Raw genomic sequence first — 26,031 nt, forward strand, 5'->3', positions numbered from 1 at the left:
TATGGTTATGTAAGTGCATGAAAGTGAGAAATACAATTATACAGGCTGAAATGCAATGGTGATATGCTGGATCATTGGTTAAATTTCTATGTCTGTGCCGCAGGTCTAGTGTCCGGGATTTAGTCTTGATCTGCTAATATCTATTATGTGCATTCTCCCTATAGATAAGTGGGTTTTAGGGGTACTTATGTTTCTTCTGACTTCATCAAAAAAGTTTCTAATTGATTGGCTACTCTGAATTGCAGGCATACATTTTTCATTTATCTTTGCCTTTTGAGTCTCAAGTTATATTTATAAAGGCTCTGAGAAGGTTCAGAATAGGTTTCCTCTAACCCCCTCCAAAAATATATCATGGTAGTTGACCATTTATGGTGAACTGTGAGTTGATGTTTTGCATTTTTTATTTGGCGTTGAGACTTGCATTGTGACTAAAAGAGGTCTGAGAAGGAGCAAATCATTTATTCAGTTACTATCTGTCTGCCTATCCATCTATATTTCTATCTAGCTATTTTATTTATTTATTTTATTTTATTTTACATTTGTTGACAAGGATATTCCGAATGGATACATGCCCATTTTCAGGGGAGGCCTGGGAAGAAAAGTTCCAAACTCGCAAAGACAAGCAAGTTACAGTATATGCACAAACATATTGTTTTAACATACAAGTTACAGTCTCACATTTCAAGCCTTTGAAGAATATAGTTTATATTCAGAAATATATACAAATATGTTACAGTTTCTCTTATCAAACCTATAGGTGCAGATATATACAGAGTATCTGCAAAGATGTTACAGTTTCTCTTTTCAAACCTTTTAATGTAAGAGGTAAATCGCTGTGAATAAAAATTGCAGGGATATGGAAGTAGATGAGGCTTTAGTCAGGGATAGAGCAAGAATATAACCAGTGAGTTTTAAAATACTGGGTTAGATTTTTTTTTTGAACTGATTAAGGGAGGGGTTTAGAGTAAGGTCAGATAGGAGCGAATTCCAAGTTTTGCCTACTGAATTTGCAATCAAAGATTCTCCAGATAGGTTGTTAGCTTTAACAGATTGAACCAAAAGCTTTGTAGTGGAGCAAAGTGGCCTAGCGTTTTTGTAGGGATGGATAATGTTTTTAAGGGAGGGCATTTTTTTCTAGATGGTTAATAACCTTGATTATATTGAATTAGCCTGGGGAGTTCTAGCCATCCTAAGAGGTTTGGGTTTTGACAATGATGTGTCCTGAGGGAGTTCCTGTGGCAAACCTAGCAATTTGATTGTAGCAGCTAGAGAGTTTGCTGAGATCAGTTTTGTTCAAGTTAGTGAGTATTGACGAGGTACAGAGTAGAGTTGAAAGAAGATGGGTACAGGCAATGGCAGTCCTTGCTAGAGGGGTGAGAAAAGGTTTGTTTTTGTATAGGGAGCCAAGTTTTTTGTTAATGGTTTTAATAGTTTGATTTACATGCATATCATATTTGAGGTTGTTGTCTATTATAACACCCAGGAGTTTGGTATACATATATGGTGAGATTATGGTCCCATTGTTAGATGTTATAGTAAACGAAGGATCTATCTATCTATCTATCTATCTATCTATCTATCTATCTATCTAGCTATCTAGCTATCGGTCTAGCTATCTATCTAGATATATAAAATACAGTTTTTCTTAATTTTTCTGTGGTATAAATTTTGTGTGTGTGTGTGTGTGTGTGTGTGTGTGTGTGTGTGTGTGTGTGTGTGTGTGTGTGTGTTTGTTTTGAAAGGCTGAGCTATGAGAGGACATTGCTAAGAGCAACAGAAAACAAATGTCCATATCCTGGCATAAAAAACACACACTGAAAAACAAGGAGGAGGGTGGGACCGTCTACTGTAGCAGTGATTATTTGAACATCTATCTACAGAATTGTACAATATTCTTCATACTGATCACTGCTGCAGTAGTCTAAGCTATATGTGTTGATTGCTATAGCTTAGAACAACTGGGAGGTGGAAGGAGAAGCCTAACCTAGACTTGGAGAAGGAGTCTAGCTTGTAGTGCTTTGTAAAAGAATGTACAGAGGATCAAGTCGCTGCTTCTAGAATCCTTATAAGGTCCAGCCCTTTCCAAAAGACAAAGATGAAGTCAAGATCCAGGTAGAGTGACCCTTGACCCCATCTGGAACAGTTTTGCTGTGGTAAGAATAACAAAATATTATAACCGAGATTTGGAAATAGTCTGCTTTGACACAGGTTGCTCCTTTTCTTACCTTCAAAAGAAATGAACAACTGATCGGAAGTTCTGAGAGAGTTTGTTCGAAAAGATAGTGCCTGAGTTGTCTGTAGACATCCAAGGTATGAAGCATCTTTTCTCACTGATTTTTGGGTTCAGGGAAGAACACAAGGAGATGGTAGTTTGGCTTACAATAAACTCAGATACCACTTTAGAATAAAAGGATTAGTTCTCAAAGAAACCCTGTCTCTGAGGAAAATGGGGTAGGGTTGACTCACCATTAGAGCTTGTAATTCAGATACTCATTTTGCATTAGTCAGAGCAATTGGTAAAACCATTTCTCATGTTAACAACTTCAAGTCAGCCACATTAGCTGGTTCAAATGAATGAGTGTTAGTTTTTCTAACACAAAATTAAGATCCCAAGGAGGGCCACTGGTTTACTTGGAGACCTCTTAGGCAAAACCCCTTTTGAGAACTTTTTGACATGAGTCTACCTTAAAACAGCGGACAAAATATGGTAAAAAGTACTTTCAAATGATATTGCAGCCCCCACAATGGAAAAAAAATTAATACAATTTCTCCAGAGAAAATATTTTATGAGTTAGTTAACACTATTTTTAAACTGACAGAAATGAGTGCTCCATTTAAAAGTATGTTACAGTCTTGAAACAATCTGTTAAAAAACTCTCCCAGCTTTAAGATAATTTTCCTGAAGAGGAAAGTAATAAAACACCAGTTAAAAATAAGAAAATAGAAATTTTTCTCCAGAGGGAACTTATCTGCTCAACTAAGGAAAGAACAAGCTGACCATCAATCACTGCAAGCCTCAGAGGAGTGTTCTCTTCAGCAGCAAGAAATCGCTGAAAGGCTTTGAGCCCAAACTTGTCTTTTAGTCAGCTCATCTTGAGCTGTTTGACAGTTTGGGCATGTGGAAGGTGTCCTGAAGCTTTCAAAACTGGACCTTGGCAGGATATAACCCATATAGCTAAGGCTACTGCAGCAATGATAAATATGAAGAACATATGATATCGTGATCCAGAAACCTTAAGAAATATCTGAAGTCTGGATGGATACGAATATGATGATCAACATCTTTTTATTCTAAGGTTACCAAAAAAAAAAAAAAAGAGGAAGAAGTAGTAATAAATTGTGAAATTAAAACTTTTTTAAACTAGGGCACTATCATATACTGTTTTACAAATTAAAGGTCCAGAACTAGATTCCAGGTATTTTCTTTCTTCGGCACCAGCAATGTTTTTGTAAAAACACTCTTCCCAACTGTGTTTAGTTAACCTTTTCTTTTTATGGGTGGAAAAAGGACCAACCATGGGACCGGTACTTTGTTCCCTGGTCAAGCCAAAACTGGTGCTTCTTTCCCAGAGGCACTAAGCAGCACAGGCAGATAAAATTATGAAAGCAGTTTTAAGTAACTTTTTCCAATAAAAACACAGTAAGAAGCACTCTAATATAATATATAATGTTGTTAATCTTCATTCATTCCTTATGTATGGGTAGTCGGTTCCGACATCGGAACTGAGCCGGCCATCTTCCAAGCCCACGTCAGCCACAAACTCTCGAGCTAAACTCTTACCCACAATCCCCTTTCTCTGTTACCTCAGATCTCATTTGCCGCGTCACCAAACGGACATGTCAAGCCACTTCTCTCGCAGCTAAGTGTATTTCGTTACTAAAACTTGTTTTTTTTTTCAGCTATTTTTTTCACTGTTTTTCTCTATTTTTGGTTTCCCTTACCTTATCACATCTAGCGACAACTCCTCAACTGTTTTACCCATTTGGGTATTTCTGTTTACCATCACTGGTATTTCCTTCTACCTTCGGGTATTTCTAGTACCATTGATGGTACTTTCTGCTTTCTACTTTCTATTTCTTCTCTTTCCCTAATGAACATAAGGTTTGAGTATGTACTGTTTTGCTGTGCTTTACTATATACTGCCATGCAAATTTTGTGCCTAATTGTTAAATCAAAAAGGGCCTACTTAAAGCTTTTCTATGCAGTTTATGGGTCGGAGGCTTCAACCCCTCCTCGCTCCCATAAGGAAAGAAATGATGACAAGAAACTCAAGTTCTTTTGTGTGTGTGCTGTTTTCTTGTGCCTCACTTAACTGTGGATCTGCTATGCGGGATTGTGTTTATTTTTAAATTGGAACTATTTTAGAATAACATGAACCTAACCCTAAAGGGCCTGCTTAACTTTTCAAGGTTTTTCTATGGGTCGGAGGCTTCAACCCCTCCTCACTCCCATAAAGAAAAGGTTGACAACAAGAAACCTAGATCTCTTCCATGGTCCCCTCGCTGGGGACCCTAGGAACTGAGACAAAAGAAATTTAAGCATCTGACAATTTGTATTCTAACGTCATCGGCATGGAGGCTTCAGTGCCAACATCTTTGACACCGATGCCATCGGTGCAAACATCTTCGACACCGAGTGTGGTGCAGACCTTTTTTGGAACTGAGCTGTCCCTGGGTTCAAATTACTTCTTCGGCACCGATAATTCCTCGGTGCAGACTCCTGTGACACCGACTGTCCAGTCGGTCTCGATGCATGTTCCCATGCCAAGCACCTCCCTCAGCACTGAACCTCCATGTTGGTGCAGACTTTTTTCGGCACTGATAATGGGACTAATTACTATCATGGCACCGAACTTGGTCTGTGCAGACAAGGCCTTCAGCACTGACCCTCCCCATATTGTTTTTGTTGGTGCAGACACCAACAGTTCATATGGCACTGTTGTCCTCAGTGCAGACATCTTCTTATTAAAAAAAAAAAAAAAAAAATTTGCTCTCCCTGTCCAAATTTTCCCATTTTTGGATAGATCAGATCCTCCTACAGAAATGTCTGTGAGATCCACTAGTAGCTCTTTGGAACTTCGTGGGGTACGCTTTGTGGATCAGCTAATTTTGATCAGAGGGATCACACCCTCCAGATTCCATCTGTCCATACTTCTGTTTTGGTCCAGGAGACTTCCATGCCTGAAACGGGGGCGACATCGGCTATGGACCCCCACTCCTAAGGTGGGCCAGGCACAGGCCTCTGTAGGCGATTCTGTGTTGTCAGAATTCACGTCCTCCTCAGGGCTACGGTTCACACAACCCACCCCTAGCAGATTTAGGACAAAAGAGCCTCGGGGCATACCCACTTACCACACAGTCTTCCTCAGTTTTTTCCCCTGAGTAAGTTTATTGCATAAGTATGTGCAAGACAAAGCACAGGACTCAGACATTTAGGATGGGAAAACTTTTTCTTGGCCACCTGCTGAGGAGTCCATTAAGAGTCATCCTTGAAATCCTGAAATAAAGAGGTGATTGGCAACCCTCCAACCTATTATCTGAATAGTTGGGGTTTCTGCAGACCTTTCAGGTGCAGCTTCCTACCCCTTGGGTTATTCCACCTGCCAACGACCTTGACCGGTTTGTCCTGGAAGGCCCCCTGACTCCATTTAAACCTTTTCCCGGAGTCCATATAAAAATTTGTCCTCTCCTGAAACTAATCCTCTCTGGTCCAAAGGCATTGCAGTAGATGCCAAGGTTTGGCAGCTGAAACTAAGAAAGAGCTGCGGAACACAGCCAGACTGCCCAGTCACCCAACTAGATGTCCTGGGCAGTAGACAGGTTAGGGAAACATGTTTAGCAACCGACCCTTGCAGTTAGGTTTCTGAAGGTTATGGCATTTTTCACCAGGCTTCATAGAGACTTGACCTCTGAGCTCTCTAAAACCTGACCAGAGCTGTGTCTGATGATGTCCATGTCCTAGTGGCCTCACAATTAGCCACCCTTGAATCGATATCCAACTCCACTATGCGCCTGCTTTCACAGACCACAGAAGAAGCTACTAGAGCAGCAGATGCATCAAAGCTTCCTTCTTCTTATGCTCCTATACAAGCCTCTTTGTTGTTTGGGCCGAAGGTAAAACGTACTCTGGCTAAATTTGAACAGGATGGCAAAACCCTGTCTGCCATGGGTGTTCATTTCTCTTCTCCTCAACGAGGCTACTCTAGGAATCAGAAGAGTGGGTATATGTGGCACAGAAATCATGGAGTTGTTTCCGTGACACACGTACTGAGTTCTCCCCCAGGGGCAGAGGAGAAAACTCAAATGGAAGATGACCTTTTGGGGCAGTGGAGGTCCACGTAACCAGGGATCCACAGATTCCTTCTCTGACCTATCTTATCAATGCTCCTGAAGAGCGGCCCAGTTGCTATACTCTGGAAACAGTTAGAGGACGTCTCTCCTTATACCCTTCTCCCTGGCTAACCATCACTAATGTTTCTTGGGTACAACGCATAATAACCAGAGGTTATCTCATCCCCTTCAATCTTGGCCCATATCCCCCATAGATCTACCACACGTGTCACCCAGTCAAAGGAAAGAAGCAGCATTAGAGATATCAAAGCTGCCTCAAAAAGAGTCTTTCAAATAGTCCCTCCCCCCCAGATCAGATAAGATCCGGATTCTACTCTAAATTATTTTTGGTACCAAAAAAGATCGGGGACTGGAAACCTATTGTGGATCTCAATTTTGGTTCCGTGCAGCAGACAGTCTTTATCAGTTTTGAGTACTGCCCCTCAGACTCTCTACAGTCCCCAGAAGGTTCACCAAGTGCATGACAGTCGTCACAGTTCTCTTGCGACTAAGACAATTCCAGGTATTCCCATTTTTAGATGACTGATTCATTACTGCCCCCACCAGGCATTTATTTGAAGAAGCTTCAGCATACTCTCTTCACATTGCACAAATGCTAGGCATAGCCATAAACTGACAGAGGCCCAATCTGACCCCTTCTCAATCTATAGAGTTCTTCAGGGTTCTATTGGACATAAGATATGACAGGGCATCTATTCCAGAGCACAATTCAAAGTATAAAAGAACAACTCATACCAGCTCTTTCCTGGCCAGCTGTTGGGCTTCATGGCAGTCTTCTTTACCATGGTTACCCTTCCAAGGTTCCACATCAAGCTACTACAGTGGCTACTGCTCACCCAGTGATACTCCTTTCAGTATTCTCTATTGTACAGGATTCAGGTAACTCAGAGATACCTTCAGAAACAATACACCACTGGAAACCAAACCTCAAAATTCTTCAGAATATGAATAATGAAAAGTATGAGAACATAGTTAATAATTTATTAGTGGATGATACCTATCAAAAGTTAGAAAGCAACCCACTGAACTCTTATTCTTGTGAACTTAATGAGTTATTGGAGAGAGGTGAAAGATTGGGATTTTTCACTGGTAAAGATGTAAAAAGTCTAACTATGAGGGAACCCCGACACCCTTACATGTATATAATACCCAAGATTCATAAAAATGTCACCAATCCTCCAGGTAGACCCATTATTTCAGGGATTGGGTCTTTTGCAGAGAGAGTTAATATTTTCTTGGACTCCCATCTCAAGAAATTTCTTCCAAAGGTTCAATCACATGTTAAGAATACTCAGGATGTCTGTTTGGCTTTAAAGGGACTTAAATGGGAAGAGAATTACTACTGGGCCAGTGTTGATGTTGTATCACTTTACACCAATATTAAGACTAGATGGGGTTTGGAAGCAGTGTACAAAATGATGGGAGAAGGACCATACACTAGATTTATGTTAAGCTTGCTTGAGTTTAGTTTAACACATAATTATTTTTTATGGAAAAATGAATATTTTTTGCAGACAAAAGGAACAGCTATGGGTGCAGCTTTTGCACCCAGCTATGCAGTGATCTATATGGGAGAGTTCGAGAAGGAATTCATGTTTCAGAATACATTTTTTGTTAATAATGTGTTTTTTTTTAAACGTTATATTGATGATTTGATTTTTGTATGTAAAGGAGACAGGACTCTCTTTGATGAATTTATGGTGAATTTAAATAACAATCACCATGGCCTAAAATTTGTAGCACACACATCTGAACTCCAAATTCCTTTTCTTGATGTAGAATTCTATGTGGGGACAAATGGTTTGGTTGAGCACAAAACCTATAGGAAACCTACTTCGGTTAACAATTTTCTACATGCTAGCAGCATGCACCCTGCACATTTGATTAAGGCTATACCGGAAGGGGAATTTAAAAGGAATCTAAGGAACACTTCGAATAAAAATCTTTGGGAGGAGGTGTGTGATGAAATTTTGGAAAGATTAATTTCACGTGGATATGAGCATGATAAGCTTCAATCTATAAAATATAGATTGTGTAGAAATAGAACATCTGGGACACGAAGGCATGAGTATGCATTTGATTTTGAAAATGCATTAGATCTAAACAAGTTATTTTTTGTATCCAAGTATTCTAATTTTTCAGGTATTATGGAAAAAATTATCAGGGATTTGTGGCATGTGGTGAGTGAAGATCCTGTAATAGGTCATCTTTTTCCTAAACACATCAACTTTTCTTACAAAAGGTATCCGAATTTAAAAGAGATTTTGAATAGAAAATTTGAAACTAAAATAGTTAGTAATGTGGGGATGTATAGCTGTGGGAAATGTTCCGTCTGTAATAAAATTAAAAATATGCACGGGGTGAAAATAAATGGAAAGAAGTACACTGCTTTTGAGAGGTTTGATTGTAGGTCATCAGGTGTTGTATACATTTTAGGTTGTGACTGTGTTCCAGCAAAGTGGTACATTGGGCAAACTACCAGGCAGATTAAGATTCGTATCTTGGAACATTTGGATGACATAAGGAGGGGCAATTTAGAGAGTCCCGTAGCTGCACATTTTTGTAGCATACATTATGGTGAGAATGACAGTTTTAAATTCAGTGTATTAGCTAGGCCCCACTTTTGTAAAGGAAACTATAAAGCAGCCTTAAACAAGCTTTTTTACAGAGAATGATTATTGAGTATCATACTTTATTCCCTAAGGGAATGAATTTGGAGATTTAATGAGCTCAAATGAAATTTAACTTATATCTGTTGATTTATTATATATTAAAAATGAAGTTTTGTAATATTTGAAAAGTTAAGGTGACTAATAGGTTGTTATATTTATATATTTCTTTAAATGAAAAGAATTTATTGTATAAATGAAATTCATTAATTATTTAAATTTGGAGTGTTTATTCTAAGTTTATATTTTGTAATAAATATTAGAAATTTTGTATATTAAGAAAAAGGAAAAAAAATGAGTTTTAAATAGTTAAAAATGTAAGTATTTCTTTCCCTGGAATATGTTTCAGTGGTGAAAGAGTTAAAATGTTTGATATAATTATGCTTAATTAATCAATTAATGCATATATAAAAGAACACTGAAAATGTTAAAGTGTGTCCCATTGAAGGCGAACAGCTGATGTACCAGGACGGAAAGAATAAAAGATGGATATAAACTACTTCTGTGTCTTCCTTTGAACCTTGTGGTGTTTCTGAAGAACTCAGAGATACCAACAGGCCTTAGCCTGGTGGACATCACAGAACTCGTTACAATAGTACTGTCCTTTCACCCCCCCCCCCCCAACAGCCCAAGGTCACTGTAACAATGGGTGCCTCCCTTATGGGGGGAGAATTTTTTCAGGGGAAGGCAGTCCAAGGCATGTGATCAAAACTGCAGGCCCATCTGCATAATATCCTAGAATTGAGGGCAGTGCTTCTAACGTTGCAAGCATTTCACTCCCTCCTTCCATCAGGGACTATTACAATACATCCAGACAACATAGCTGTAGTCTGCTACATCAACAAACAAGGCGGAACCAAATCTTACTCTCTTTGTCGGGAGGCCATGAGAATATGGCATTGGGCGATTACCACCAACTGCTTCCTGATAGCAACACACATTCTTGGGAGTTCAAACGTGACAGCAGACAGATTGAGCAGGTGCATTCTACAACCTCACGGGTGGTTCCTGAATCCTTTGATAGCGGCGGAGATTTTCAACCGTTGGAGTCACCCTTGCTGTGACCTATTTACTTCCCCAATCAACCACAAATGCAACTACTACTTCATCCTCATTCCCCCACAGGAACAGTCACCCAGGGATGCCCTCGGGTTGGGTTTATGCATTTCCCTCCTTTTCTCCTCAGTCCCCAGTTCCTAAAGAAAGTGTCATTTTGGCCTTGCCAAATTTGGTTTCCTTTTCTAGAGCCTCACCTGCTTGATCAACTGTGGAAACTCAGTCCAACCTCACAGCTGATCTCCCATCCGCAGAACCTGATCCACCCCAACTTGAACAGCCTGAAGCTCACAGTTTAGTGATGGCCGGGCAGAATGATCGTTCTTTCACAGTAAGGGACATACCTATTGCATCTCACAAACCTTCCACCAGGAATATTTATCACACCAAGTGGAAGAGGTTTAATTTTTAAAGACAAACAACTGGATCCCCTTTCAACACCACTAACATTAGTACTAGAATACTTATCAAATCCTTTTCGGTCTGGGCTATGAGCTTCTGCCATTAGAGTTCAGTTAGCCGCAGTATCTAATTTTCACAATGGCTATCAAGACTCTTCCCTTACGTCACACAAGCTATATATAACCTTCCTAAAATGTGTAATTCATTTATAACCCCCATTCAGACAACCTATTCAATCATGGGACCTGTTATTAGTCCCGCAAGCTTGATAGTGCCACCTTTTGAACCAGTCTCTTCTTGCGACCTCAAGTTACTATCATGGAAAACTTTGGGGGGGTTTTTTGGTCGCTATTACTTCTGCCAGATGTATTTCTGAACTTCAGGTTCTACACATCAAGCAGTCCTACTTGTTTTTTCATAAACACAGAGTATCACTAAGAACTAATCCTACATTCTTAATAAAAGTGATTTCTGAAATGTCTATTAATCAAACCATTGACCTGCCAGTTTTCTTTCCCAATCATTCAGAGGAGAGTGCTATCTACATAACTAGACATCCAGAGACAAAATTGTTTTTATCTGGACAGAACTAAGCCTTATCGCAAATCAGATCAGTTGTTTTTGGCTTTCTCTGGACCTAGATTAGGATGTGCTATATCTAAGGTCACATTGATTAAATGGTTGAAAGACTGTGTAACATTTATTGACAAAGAGCACGATATCCCTTTAGCTACACCCGTAAGGGTTCTTTCTACAAGGTCGGTAGCAACCTTTGCTGCTTTCCGTACTAGAGCTTCTTTGAGTAACATTAGTGCAACTGCAGTTTGGGCTAGACCTCATACCTGCATCAATATTTGCAAATTGGATTTGGCTTCCACAGGAAGAGCTTTCTTTGGTTCAGTGGTACTCAGGAATGTCCTTCCATAAGAGCCTCCCAGGAATAAAGGTAGCTAGGGACTCTGTCCCATGTGTAAGGAATGAACGAGGGTTAACAACATCAGATAAAGAAGTTATGTCTTACCATAACGTTCCATCTGTGTTGTTGATCCTCGTTCAGTCATTACGACACTTCCTCCTTCCCCCTCCTAAGGCTTATAATGGATCTCATCATCCTGTTTCTCTAAGTAATTTGACCAGAGGTAGCCTATACTTCTTTTTCAACTTGCAAACTCGATCTGAGGTAACAGAGAGAGGGGATTGTGGGTAAGAGTTTAGCTTGAGAGTTTGTGGCTGACGTGAGCTTGGAAGATGGCCGGCTTGGTTCCGATGTCGAAACTCACTACCCATACGTAATGACTGAATGAGGATCAACAACACAGATGGAATGTTATGGTAAGACATAACTTCTTTTTGCCACCCTCAAAATATTTTAAACACCGTTTCTCCACAGAAAAAATGCTTTTAGAATGTTTAAATCAACTTTTAAACTGTCAAACAGAAAAGTGTGCTAAGATTTAAAAGTACAGCAAAGTTGCTTAAGTCAATACAAACACTTATCCCTAGCTTAAAATGTAGTTTCCTAAATAAGAAAGTAAATTTTAAACATTCAATTAATATGTGGAAGTTTTTACCCCAAAAGGAGCTTCCCCAGGATTCAATAATGCCTACACAAAGTGTACACTGTTCTGAGTAAACAGACAATACAGCCATAACTCACACCTAACTCCTAATTTTAGTTTTCCTACTGATGTTCTTGCAGCTTTAATTATTGACAGGAATTCATAAAGGTTACCACAAAGTGTAGACTACATGTACACTTAGTGTAATCTTTCTGAGTGACTATAAAGGGCAAAAAAATTCCAGCAATGGAACAGCATAAGCTGACAGTCAATCCTCAAAGCCCGCAGAGCAGTGCTCTCTTCTGTGGCAGGAAAGCTCTGAAGGTTTGGTGTAGACCTCCATTTTGGGCATATGGAAGGCACACTGAAGGTTTATAAGCTGTTCTGCTGTTATATCCCATGCAGGATATGTACCCATACAGTTTAGGCTACTGCAGCTGATCAATATGAAAAAAACCCATCAGACTCTTAAACTACTATCTGGAGCTTCTGTTGGAAATGGAAACTTCCTGCATTTGATAAAGATGCATTTTGCTGAGGACAATTCCTTGGTCAGTCTATTCCTAAATTAGTTTCACTTGCATTTTTAGTCTGATAAGAGTATATGCTATAACTAGGGGCTGTGTAGTATATATTTTAAGGAATTCTGAGTGGAATTCTTATTCATTAAGGAAAAGCAAGGCAAATAGAAATCTTGAATGGGACGCTTTTAAGAACTTTAGAAAAAATGAAATAAAACTCAAGACACTTAAAATATTTATTTTCAAATGATGTACCTCATTCATTGTGGAGAGAAAAACAATAAGTTCAGACACATGCTGACCCCCTCCTTGAACAAAAATGGTTTTGAAATGAAGTCAGTCCTTTTTTATGGAGTATATTCCATGAGTTTGTGACTGTGACTGAATAGTCACAAACACACAGAGACTAGGCATATATGTCTGTGTGGCAAATGCACACAGATATATGATTGTGTGTTTGTATGTGTGTGAGGAATGAATAAACAGAGGAGAAAATTGCAGTCCATAGAACCATCCTATGAAATTAATGAGGCAAAAAGTGGTATGAAACACTATGGGGTGCAGCTCACATATGCAAACATAATTATTTATTTTTATGAGCCATTTGCACTTTTATTTCATTCCTAGACAGCCTCCATAGCACAAATAGTTTGCCTGACTAACGTAGATAATCACTGGGAACTTTCAGCTGTAAGAGCCATGCCTTCTTTGAGAAGCTTTCCCCTGAAGTAAATTCAGTTATTTGGACAGGTGGTGGGCTGGAGGGAAGTCATCTGAACCTTTATAGCCCTCATAGACAGAGCCTACTGTTTGCTAGAGAACATTTCTTAAGTGAGCAATTAGTTACAAAATTACACTTTTCTATTAGAATATTATATTATTTTAGTTGAGCCAGCACATTCATGAGTATTGTTTATGTATGTTTATTAGTTTCTTTCCAGCTTCAGTCAAGTTTTGGTCCTATGTATTTTATTCAGTCATCTCTCTAATATGATATATTTAGAATGTTAATAAGAATACTTAAAAAAAACAAAATAAGAAAGGGAACTATTGAAGGTTAACTATAGCATGATATCGTATATATAATTTAAGGTTGGCTGCCTATCAGAAGTCTGAGACCCAACACGTTCTGCACATGTTCCATGGACTATCCTGGAGCAGAGCAAACCAACTACAAGTGGGATAAGAATACCCGACATCCTCTGCTAACTATATATGCTTACTCTAAGATTGCACAATCCCCAAGGAAAGGGAAAAGGTCCCCTGTTCAGGAATTGGCAAGCTCGCACACCAGTCAACAATCTGTGTGTGCACTAATCAAATGGTGTCAACCACACAGGTGTTGGTGTAGGTACACAGTCATTCCAGTGCCCTACATAATGCATGTATACAGATAGATATTTAGGTCCATAGGTTCTTAGGTAAATATTAGGCTATCAGTCTGCAGACTATTACAAGCCTAGCCAATAACCAGAAATCAGAATCAAGCCCTGTGCCCCATGTATGTTAGGTAAAGATCTGAACCATTATACCAACCCAGCCTCTAATAGTTCAAAGGAGCATAGGTAAGTTTGCGATAATGTAGAACATGGGACTGAAATAGTATCTTTGTGTGAGGGTTGAAGTGTTAGTGCAGAAGCGTACTTGTACACAAGCACACTGCTGTCACAACATTTTAAATTACTGTTGCAAGACAGTATTTCAATCCGGCATTCTCCATTATCAACAAACTTTTTTTTCATCATCATTCTAAGCTTATAAGGAGCAATATTTAAAATATGTCCCTATTTTTGGTCCTTCCCCTCCCCACTATATTTGGCTTTGCCCAGATTTCTTGAGTTAGAGCCTGAGAGGTATCGAAAACAAAGAACCCTAATTGTGTCAAGTCTCTTTTCACATCTCACTCACTTCATTTACCATTTCCAATGCTACTATTAGTGAGCATTAATAATAAAGATGCTACAAAGTACAGTCTGTACTCATGTTATTTTACACAAATGTTCTATGCAGCCCTTTCAAGTAACTCTGTTGAGATTAGCATTGTCCTGTAATAAGTGGCTCAACTATTAAAAAAACAAAACAAACAAAAAAAAAAAAAAACATGGACAACATACTTTGGAGCGTATCTCTCAACTGTCTAAATTTTTTGCAGAATGTCCAGATTATATATATTTTGGGTTTTTTCCTCATGAAATGTGTGATTTTCTTATTGGCATACATTTGACTGTCAGACTTCATAAAGTCTAGAAAATGTATGCAACACAAATTCTGTCATCTTAGAAACTTTCTAATCTGTTCCTATTTTGGGGCCTTTGTTACCCCATTATTTTAGGCTTTGCCCAGATTTCTTGCACTATGAGGTTGAGAGGTATGCTTCAGAGCAAACACTACTCTACTGTGCAGTAATTGTTTTGCATCACTTTGTATTTTAGTAAAGGTTCTGTATTTGGTATATGCTTATTTACTACACCCGTGCAGCTGTTGACAAAAGTGGAGAACGCTAGACTGAGCTTAAATTCAGTTTGTATTCTTAGATGCGAGTTACTCTCAGTCCAGTGTTCTCCATTATTGCCAGAAATTACTAGGCCTGCTGTCTTTGCAGAACATTTTTTTTAACTTAGACAATTTCACTTCAGTGGTAAGAATTGAGCTGTACCTTGTGCATCTGAGGTAAACACCATAACCAATATATATATATATATATATAATTTTCCCCAATAGCACTTAATTCATCAGTGTTTCAGGACTTGTTCTATCAAGTCTTGAAAATACAGTGGACACTCCTGAAGATCAGATCAAGACCATAACTCTCAACTGTCCCTAGTTTGTAGGGATGCCCCTAATTTTGGTTTATAAGTTTGCTCCATCCCTTCAAAAATTAGACATTTTTAAGAAGTTCATATATTTTAGAAAATAAACTACAAACTACATATGATGATTCTTCAGAGGTGTCAGACCTCATAAGACAGGACTTGACTCAGGCATGTGGAACTGAGATGAATTATGAGCTGCAGTGTAATCTCAGGGAGATATGCTATATGCAAGCAATAATGCCCAACAGGGTGTGTGTTACTGTGGAGGTAATGCTCGCCCACGGGTGTTCTGAGGGCCTCTACACCCCTGGAAGGGTATAATTTCCACAATAACACACATCCTGGAGGGCAATATTGTCCTTAGACAATGGACTGTCTGTAAAATTGTTGTGTTTTACATAATTATTTTTTATATTATTTTTTAATATATTTTTGATGTAAAACAGTTTATTTGCCTAATGTTTCAAACTTGCTGTAGTATATGTTAATGGTGTTGGAGGAAGCATTTTGCATCCAAAACATGACACTTTAAAAAAATATCAAGGTATTTTCTTTATTTGTTGGTCCCTTACTCTTAAAATGTTTGGTTTGTTGCCAGTCTCTACAGATTGCTAAATAAATGCATAGAGTTGAGTGTCAGACTTTTATTTTCTTCAGAAAATTCACGCTAACACAAATCATTTTATTAAACCAAGTTTGTAATTTTATAAGAGCAATAATTAAAATCTGTTTATATTTTTGAGCCTTTCTACCCCCTTTATCTTAGGCTTTATCCAGATTTCTTCAGCTGAAAGATCCAGAGATATGCAAACCTCTTTACTGCTGCTGCTGCCAGAGGTCAGTCTTACTCACTTACTCCCTCTGACACACACACACACACACACACACACACACACACACACGTGCACGCGCGTGCACATACCGCTGCCTCAGAAAATGCATTCTAACAAAAATTCTAATATTCAAGTAAGTTTTTTGATGTTGTAACAGCAACATTAAAAATATGTTCCTAATTTGAACCATTGTCCCCCATTTATTTTAGGTTTATCCAGATATCTTGAGCTAAGAGGTTGAGAGTTATGCAGACCTCTTAACTGCTGCTGCTGCTACTGTCAGGGATCACTTAATCGCTCTTGCCCTTGCTCTTATCTCTCTCTCTCTCTCACACACACACACACACACACACACACACACACACACACACACACACACACACACATAAAACACACACAATCTTTTCCGATTTTATGCATGCATTCACTCACACATGCAAACAGAAACAGAAAAACACATATATACACTTTTTTCTGTTTCATTTATTTATTACACTGGTTAAACAGCAAAAACGCTGCTTAGAACCTGAAAAATAATAGCTTGATTGATCTCTCTCTCACTCTCATATATAGGTTCATAGGTTAGGTTCATAGGTAGGTACTAGGCTATCTGCCCGAGGGCATTTATAAGCCTAGCCAGAGTATGTCGGCTTTCGCTGCCCCGTTGATTAATTAACTGAGCTTCTGTCAAGCAGAGCCAATGAAGTGATTCCAGGGGTGTACTTTCTGTTACCCATCCACTTGTCAAGGCTTCTCTTGAAGAGTGTTAGTGAGGGGCTCTGCCTAATGTAGTTAGGAATTTTGTTCCAAAGCATGGGGAGTCTCTGTGACAGGAATCTGTCCCTCCAACATGTTCTCTTTATTGTTGTGGTAAGGTTTAGCTCACTAGAGCACGTGGCTCGCAGTGACTTGGATTTCTTTAGGTGGAGCATGTCCATCAATTCTGAGTTGGACATGGCTTTGTAAGTCAGGCATACACTCTCACACACAAACTTAAACACATATACACACATACTTTTTTTCTTTTATACTCTCTAAACATCAAAAGCGCTGCTTAGCAAATATAAAATAATGGCACCATTAGTTTTTTTCAGTCCAAACTCCATGGCTACTTGATATGCTGTTGTGAAGCGGTGGACTTGTTTTTTATCAGGCATTACCTGTTGATTAACACGCTGTTGGAGAATAATCGTTCTCCAATCAGGGTTCAATCTACAGGTTACTCATTCTCTAATGCAGATAATGTACCAAGTCAGCATGCACTCTGAAAGTACTCTCTAACAATAAAACAGTAATGGCAAAACCAGCAATACCAGTGTGACAAAGGGGATATTGCCAGCACAGCTATCTGGAATTTTGTAAATAATTATATGTCATTTGAGAATATCAGCATAATCTATATAAGATGCTTGTGTTACAAATGTATTAGAACTGTATGGCATGTGTATATCAAACTGGTTTGTATAGACATGTGTGTTAAAAAAGTATTTTATAAAGGGCTTGTGCTTAAAATGTAACCACACTGTGCTCTACTGGAAAATGGAAATGTACTTGCACTATTGTAACTGTTTAAATGTATATATTTTAATAGTGGATACTGGAATATAGAAGGTTAACTTCAGAAAAATAACTGAAATTAAATTACTTTATAGCTATCCCATAAAAGATTATATCTTTCAGTTTCAATACAGCAAGGAGACACAGTGTCTGAAACTAGGGAGCTTTCTGTAATGTCTCTAAGATGAAATAATTACTAGTTTTGAAATGGGAAGGAAAGTAATTGTTTTATGACTTCCAGAATCTGCCAAATATCTGAGGTCTATGCATTTTCACAGGTAGATGCTAAATACTACCAAGCTTCCAGCAGAGGGGTTTCACCTGGAATACTGTCAGATGACAAGAAATGATGTCATTCTGCAAGCTATCCCAGCAGTAATATTTGCAATATTAATTTAAGGAGTCTCTTAGACAGACAATGCATTCAGTATTTTGTCTTTGACCTGACATGAACCACTCACCACATTTGCCTTGTTCTGTAAGTAAGTTTCTAGGTTACAGTAACTCTCTTAGATATAATCAGGAATATGGAAAAACTTTCCTGTGATTTTGAACTCTGATGTCAAGGTGAATATATACTGAGTATTTTCTTGTTCTTTTATTATTTATTATTAAAAATATTTAAACCTTTCATTGTGGCTGATCTGTCTAGAGATATTTAAGTTTTGAGAGTACTTGCATATTTATTTGGTGACACTGTGTGGGCCACTCCTAATAGCCTTGCCCTTGGTCAAACTACCATTTGTATTAATATTAATATTACACAGTAAGATTGAACACCCTTTGTTAAGGGCCTTAAAGTAGCTGATAAGGAGTTTGCTGGTGGCAGTGATAACTACCTCATAGTCTGGGCAAAAGGGGGCATAGCTAGTAAACCTGTGCCAGTCTTTCCTAGGTGTGTGCGTGTGTGTGAATCAAACCTCAAAGACTGTGTGTGTCAGCTACTTGGCAGGGATACAAAGCATTGGTTGGACAGAGAGGGTGCTGAAGCTCTTGGCTTCATGACTCAGCTGAGATCTCAACTCTGTAGCTGTGCTAGTGGGGAGTCTTACTGGCAATCTGGAGAAAGAGGGAGAAACAAACCTTTAACTGACTGTGGTCTCTGTGTGCTCTTAAGGGAAATTGCACTTGATGCAGAGAGCTGCATCTGGAAATATCCTGTATGTATCTGTTATCCTACTGGTGCCAGTGGTGAGGATTGAGGCTTCTTGATTACTGGTAGGTTGTCACAACCAGCAATGGCAGCATTCGGAAAACAAGAAGGATTTTTTTTTTTCATTTAAGAGTTTAGTATGATTGCTGAAGGAGAAAAAAAGGATTTGTGGAGAAACTTTATTGTGATTTCCTTAGTGCCATAAAAAAATCAGAAAGCAAAAATTCCTTTCAGTACCGCAAAATGTACCAGAATATATAACTGTGTGAGGAAGACTGCAGTGCGACATATCTTCCTAATTAATTAAGACAATTTCAGTGTGTGGATGAGGCTGGGAGGCTGATATTGCATTCCATTAAACTAGAGCAGAAGTTCTGCAATCTGGGTGGATTCAAAGGTATTCTATTATATACAGAGAGATGTGGAAGTATCATATGAAGGTGTATCAGTATTAAATTTGTGTTCTGGTTATAACTAAGAAGGTTGCTGTTTGGGAGGGCATTCAGGACATGCAAAATGCACATGTAGATTAATAATATATGCATACCATGTTCAGGAATAGTAGATTGCACACATGCTTTTACTACTTAGAAGATTAGAAGGCTGTGGGCTCTATACCAACACTAGGTGCTTGGACCTGTATTCAGTACTGACATAGCATTACTGCATTAAAGTATGCTGCATTCCTATCATTTGAATGAAATGTTAAACCAAGATCCTATCTGTCTTGATTCATCAATTTATATTAGGAAGTTAATATGTTCATAGGTACCTACCAGGCTATTCATTTGTGAGGATCTTAAGAACCCTAGCCTTACAGTCTTATGAAAGTTTTTTTTATTCCTCATATTTTGCATACAGATAACCAAGTAATAGGCTGAACAAGGATATGTTGGGATATTTGCATCTTTCCCCTATCCATTAGAGACAGCAGTGCTAAACTGTGGATTAATTTGTAGTTACCCATCCAGTCATCAAAATTATATGTCAGTATAACAAAAGAAATACTTCCCTGTATGTAGACTGGAAGATGGTTCCATAGAAATGGTATTCTCTGTGATACAGACCTATCTCTCCAACATGTGTTATTTGCAAAAGCAATTGAGTTCCCTTGAGCAAATGTTTAGGATACCATTGGTTTTATGAATATGTAACATGTCTGACAGAACAGGGTCTGTTGAAGCTCTATACACAAGGTAGTGTTCTCCTCTCAGTAGCATGTATAAGAAGGTACATGACTTTGAGATGATCCGCATAGTTTTTATGGTTTAGGTCCTTGATTTTTTTTTTTTTTTAGTGAGAAAGTGTTGTGTTTGGTCCAGTTGTGACAAGCGTTTGGACAGGTACATACCAAAATGCCATTATACATTATACTCAATGATCAGCCTAATAAGTGCCAAAGACTGTGAAGCAGTAACATTCCTGGATCTGGATGTAGGACCTTTTGATATAAGCTATGCAATAAAAAAGAACTTCTTTACAACAGTGGATACATGGTGATCAAAAAACAGTTTATTGTCAACATAGGTTCCCAGATCCCTAACTACATGATCAAAATTCAGCAGTGTGTTGTCAAGGTGATAGTTACAGGGGAAGTCATGCTTGTCAAAAGATACAATTATATGCTTCTTAGCATTTAGTTTTAGTCCATGATTTTGACACCAGTCATTTGCTTGGAATAGGCATACTTTGAAGATTTTGGTCTCTTATAGTGAGTTTATGATGGCACCAAATTTGCAGTCATTTACAAACTTGGTCAGCCACAAACCATTAACATTAACTTTGATTTTGAAGACATTAATGTCAAAGAGGAGTGGCCCAAGGACTGAACCTTAGGGTACATCACTAATGACAAGTCTTGGTATAGCCACCCATCCTAACTTCCTGGGTTTTATTTGTGATCCATTTTGCTATCCAATGAGTTATATAGGGATTAAAATTTAGCAGTGAACCACATATATGTACTATACCCAACTGTGGGATGCTGTCAAAATGAGTTTGTGAGGTATAGATATGAGATATGCACTGTTTTGCTCTCATCCATTACTGAAATGCATTTTTTGAAGAAGCCATCCAGGATAAATAGGTAGGACCTGCCCTTGACAAATGCGAACTAGGTTGGGTCAAGAGTCTGTATGTTATTTATATGCTACTATATCAATTCCATAGTGTCATGGCTAGGCTTGTATAGGACCTAGGGCTGATAGCCTAGTAACAACCAATGAACCTATATTCACCCCGGGGATCACGACAGTCACCCTGATAGACAGGGGTCCAGGAAAGTAAATATTGTGGGAAGAAATAGCCAGGGAATTGTTATGGCTAGGCTTGTATAGGCCCTAGGGCTGATAGCCTAGTACCAACCTATGAACCTATGAATCCACAAATGATCCACCTCCGCAAAGAAGCCAATCACTACTGTAGTCTTACAGGGAACAGTGCTGGGGTCTCTCCTTTTTGGAATCTACTTCTCTGAAGTCAAGGCAAATGTCAAGAGCCTCTGGCTCACCAAGTTTGCAGACAAATGCCAACTAGGCATGGTCATTGAATCCCATAAAGACACAGCTATCCTTCAAGAGGGCCTGATGCAAACAAACAGCTGGTGCCAGAGCCATGGACTAAAACTCAGGTTAAAAAATTGCATGATAGTTCCCTTTGGAAAGCTGGCCATCTCTGGTAATTACAAACCAAGAACCACACAAGTGGTCTTTACCAGTGCAAACGACAGCTGATGAAACCAAGTCACAGATGCACAGAACACCACCACCTTTTGTTCAAAACAATGTATTGAGCGCTTTCGTATGTTCACTGAGAGGATGGCAAGTACACATACAGTATTTCCAGATGCAGCCCTCTGCATCAAGTGAAATTTTCCTTAAGAGCACACAGAGGCCACAGTCAGTCCAGGGCTGGTTCCTCTAAATTTCTCCAGATCCCCAGTAAGACTCCCCACTGGCACAGCTATAGAGTTGAGTCCTTAGTCAGGGTTCCAGGCTAAGTCCTCCAACACTCTCTCTGTCTAAGCAGTGCTTCGTGTCCCTGCCCAAGTAGCTCTCACACACACACACACACACACACACACACCTGGGAAAGGCTGGCATAGGTTTACTAGCTATGCACCCATTTTCTCAGACTGTAGGGTAGTTTTCACTGCCACCAGAACCCTTCTGCCAGCTACTTTAACAATGGGTGTCCAGTCTTACTGTGTAATATTAATATTAATACAAATGATAGTTTGACCAAGGGTAAGGCTATTAGGAGTGGCCCACACAGTGTCACCAAATAAATATGCAAGTACTCTCAAAACTTAAATGTCTCTACACAGATCAGCCACAATGAGAGGTTTAAATATGTTCAATAATAAATAAAAGAACAAGACAATACTAAGCATATATTCACAGTGGCATCAGAGTTCAAAACCACAGCAAATATTTAAAACAACATTGTAGGACAGTCTCACATAAATAAATAAAAATATCTAAACTAAGCTTCACTATATTCCTGACTATATCTAAGAGAATTTTACTATAACCTAAGAACTTACTAACAGAGCAAGGCAGATGAGATGAATGGATCTTCTAGCTGTTGTTGGGTCCAAGACATAATGCAGAATGCTCTGTCTCACTAAGAGACTTCTCAAATTAATATCTAAAATATTACTGTTGGGATAGCTTGCAGAATGACATCACTTCTTGTCATCTGACTCCTAGTTCCCAGGCAAAACAACCATTGATGGCAGCTGGTAGCATTTAGCATCTACCTGTAAAAATACATAGACAAGGGTTTTGCTCAGATCTTTGGCAGATTCTGGAAGTCATAAAACAATTGCATTCCTTCATGCTTTCAAGACTAGTAATTAGTTCACCCTAAATACAATGCAGAAAGCTTCCTAGTACAGACTTTTTGTCTCTTGCTGCATTGAGAACTGAAAGATTCCATCTTTTATAGCCTAGCCTATAAAGCAATTTAAGTTCAGATATTTTTCTAAAGTTTCCAGTTATTCACCAACGACATATAATTATTTACCAAATCCCAGCTAGCTGTGCTGGCAGTATCTCCTTTTGTCACACCTTCATTGATGGATTTGTTGCAGATCTTCAAAACAAAATGCTTCAGAAATGCCTGTTCTAAGAACTTAAACCTGCATCTGCACATAAAAGAAGATGTTGATGGAAAAGGGTATGTCCCCCAATGATTACCCGTTCTCTGGAAAAGGCTTTCCCTCCATGGAAACAAAGCTCAAGCCTAACCATATTCAAATGAACTTGGACCAATTGTTGGAAAATCACAAATTTACCCCTGGTTTGGCACCTATGTCAATAGTAAACAGGGGCAGCCTGGGAACACTTGGATGTATATAAGTCTATACACTAACTGCCTGAGAACAAGTGAATGAATGAATGCATTCATAAATAATGGGTCTGAAATGTAACTCATCTCACTGCAGTCAAAACCATACAATTACCCCCCCCCCCCACCATCTCAGCTTCTAAGCTCGAATCCAAAACAAATACCAAAAAAATTGGGAACAGACTTTAAATATTTCACTTATATACATATATATGTAGAAAGCATTTTCTGAAGGATGCAGTCTAAAAGCCATTCCTCACATTATTTAAATAACTGCAATCCACAACAATTTGCCAGAAAGTGGCAAATTTTACTAAGTGTGAAGAACAATACCTCTCAGCTTTTTTGCCCAGAAATTCTGGTCAAAGTGAATAATAAGAGGCAAAGGAACAAATTTTAAATGACATTTTCTTTTTTCTATTTGTTAACCAGATACAAAGTGGCTCTTTTAGAGATGAGCCAGTAACACTGACTGGGTGACTTGCCTCAAAGACACACAGGAGACAAATAAGGTGGAAGCATTCAAACCATGTACTTTAATTCTTGCAATTTTGTAAATGAGAATTAATGTGCAGTAAAGTATTAATTTCTGTTTGATTGTTTATATTTAGCTTAGCCATTAGAAGACTGCAATTTATCATGAAAACAGGCTCTTCCCATAATTCGTAAAGGGAATATAGGATTTCCACCAGCGTTAACATCACAAAACAGTGTCATGTTTTAAGGAATGTACAGTAAATAGATAACAAAAAATACAAACACATTAACTGTCTGTCAATTTAATAACCATATTTCATAAGCATGGGGTGGGGAGTTTCTGCAGTGATGCTACATATACTGTCTGTGGCTTTATGGATTAAATGTTTATCTGTAGGCAACATCTTAATTTTAATTAAGTGGAAATGCCATTTCATCCTATCTGCAGGAAAGGAATGTGAAGCAGAAACAAACTTCTTCTTTTGGCTTTTCCCGGTTAGGGGGAGCCACAGCAGATCACCTGTCTGCTCATGACTGGCAGTGGAGTTTTACGGTGTTGAGTTGCCAGCCCGGCACCCAGCCTTCCACAGAAGGCACACGCACACAATCACTCACACATAGGGCCAATTTAGAGTGTCCTAGTCTTTATAACAGTGGGCTGTGGCAGTTTTCACACTAATACTGCACAGGCAAAGCACAATTCTGTTTTAACTTTTAAGGCTAGTCTAATCCCCTGTCAATGAACTTGAGCTATCAATACATATATTATAGCACACATTGCCAGTTTTGCTTTTGTACAACCAAAGTGTAGAAATACTCCCATCCCAAAAACAAATGAATTTCAAACAATTAAAAAAATGCAAGTCTGCTCTCTGGACCAATACTATTTATTATATATTAAGCATTTTCATCTGATAGTATTTAGGACTTTGGGTGAAAGTACTTAAAGCATAATAAATATTATTTTGTTTATAGAGTGGGCATATATTTTTCAATTTTGCCACCACCACCTGAGTCCTTCTATATTTTTGTTTTATTTTTTTAACAAATGAAAACATGAAACAGGTCAGAGTTGGATGAATTGGACAGTTGGGGGGCTTACTTACTTTTAAGTGTTGATTTGCGCAGCAGATGGCAGCAGCAGCAACACTAATGTTATCATTGCTGACTCGTTCTCAGCACACAGCAGAAGGATGTGGTGCTGACTTTTCTAAGTTGTTGTTTTGAATTGAGCCTCTTTCAAAATGTCAGTGACAGGGAATATAAAAGCACCAGTGAATTAAATCTGCATCTACTGACTATTGAGCCATTGCCATGAGGGTTGGGGGAGGCTGAACAGACCAAAAAGGTTAGGGGTAAGAGGGTAGGGTGGAGGGGGACAAGAAAAGAGATGGGACAGGGTGGGAGCTACAAAATTTAATTAAGCAAGCAAGCATTGCAACTCAGGGCCACTTTCCAAATATTTAAATAAAAAAGTAATAAAGCAAATAGTGAAAATAAAGAAATGTTAAATAACCCTATAGTCCAGTCCTACCTCAAATGGAAGAAGCCATTACTGGGAAAAAAAGTCTTCATATATATCAAGTTAAAATGCTATGGAAACAGAGAAAAAATAATTTAAAGGGATAGGTGGGTCAGATTTGGAAAATATGGATTTTTTAAAATGTTTTCCAGGCCCCAGAGCCAGTATCATTAAAGTTTGGTACTAAATAGTCAAGAGGGTAGGCACTGATGATGATCAGGAAATGTTGTTATTCATGGTGCTTGATAAACAATTTATGGATGGATATTTAAAGACACTGACTAGGATTGTGCTGGGTTCAAAGGAAAAGGAACCCAGCTTTTCAAGGGATTTTTTTATTGGCAGTGGTAGTCATGGTGGGTGTTTTATATGTGGGTATAAAATTAGAAGTTAATGTACTTTTAGTTCCCAAGATGTGAAGTAATTCTAGATTGTTATCTTGCTAGATTTGCTGTAAGGTAATGGGAATATGAATAAAGACTGACACATCCCTTCCACCACTGGAGACGTCCTCAGTGGTGGGCCTAAGGAATGTTGGGCACTGAAACTAGATATAGAGGGTATATTTTTAGTACATTCAAACTACATTTATGTGATCATGACGATGTCTATTTTTCAGTGGTTAAGAAAGAAGACATCAATGGAAGGCATATTTTTGTTTATGCTTCTAGTGCTGAGTTGGGCCTGACTGGAATTTTTTAGATTAGCAACTGTAGAATACTGACTTTGCCTAAATAAAGAGCACTATTGTGACTGAAAGCATCTTGG

At 38.5% G+C, this 26,031-nt stretch overlaps 1 protein-coding gene across 1 annotated transcript in view; it reads left to right on the top strand.

Annotated features, from left to right (window-relative positions):
• Nucleotides 1-26,031, top strand: part of ANKEF1 (ankyrin repeat and EF-hand domain containing 1) — a 1,352,638-nt gene that overhangs the window by 140,551 nt on the left and 1,186,056 nt on the right. The window lies entirely within an intron of this gene.

The sequence above is a fragment of the Protopterus annectens genome, chromosome 1.part2 (assembly GCF_019279795.1).
Source record: "Protopterus annectens isolate FY-2018-M chromosome 1.part2, PAN1.0, whole genome shotgun sequence".
Classification (NCBI taxonomy): domain Eukaryota; kingdom Metazoa; phylum Chordata; order Ceratodontiformes; family Protopteridae; genus Protopterus; species Protopterus annectens.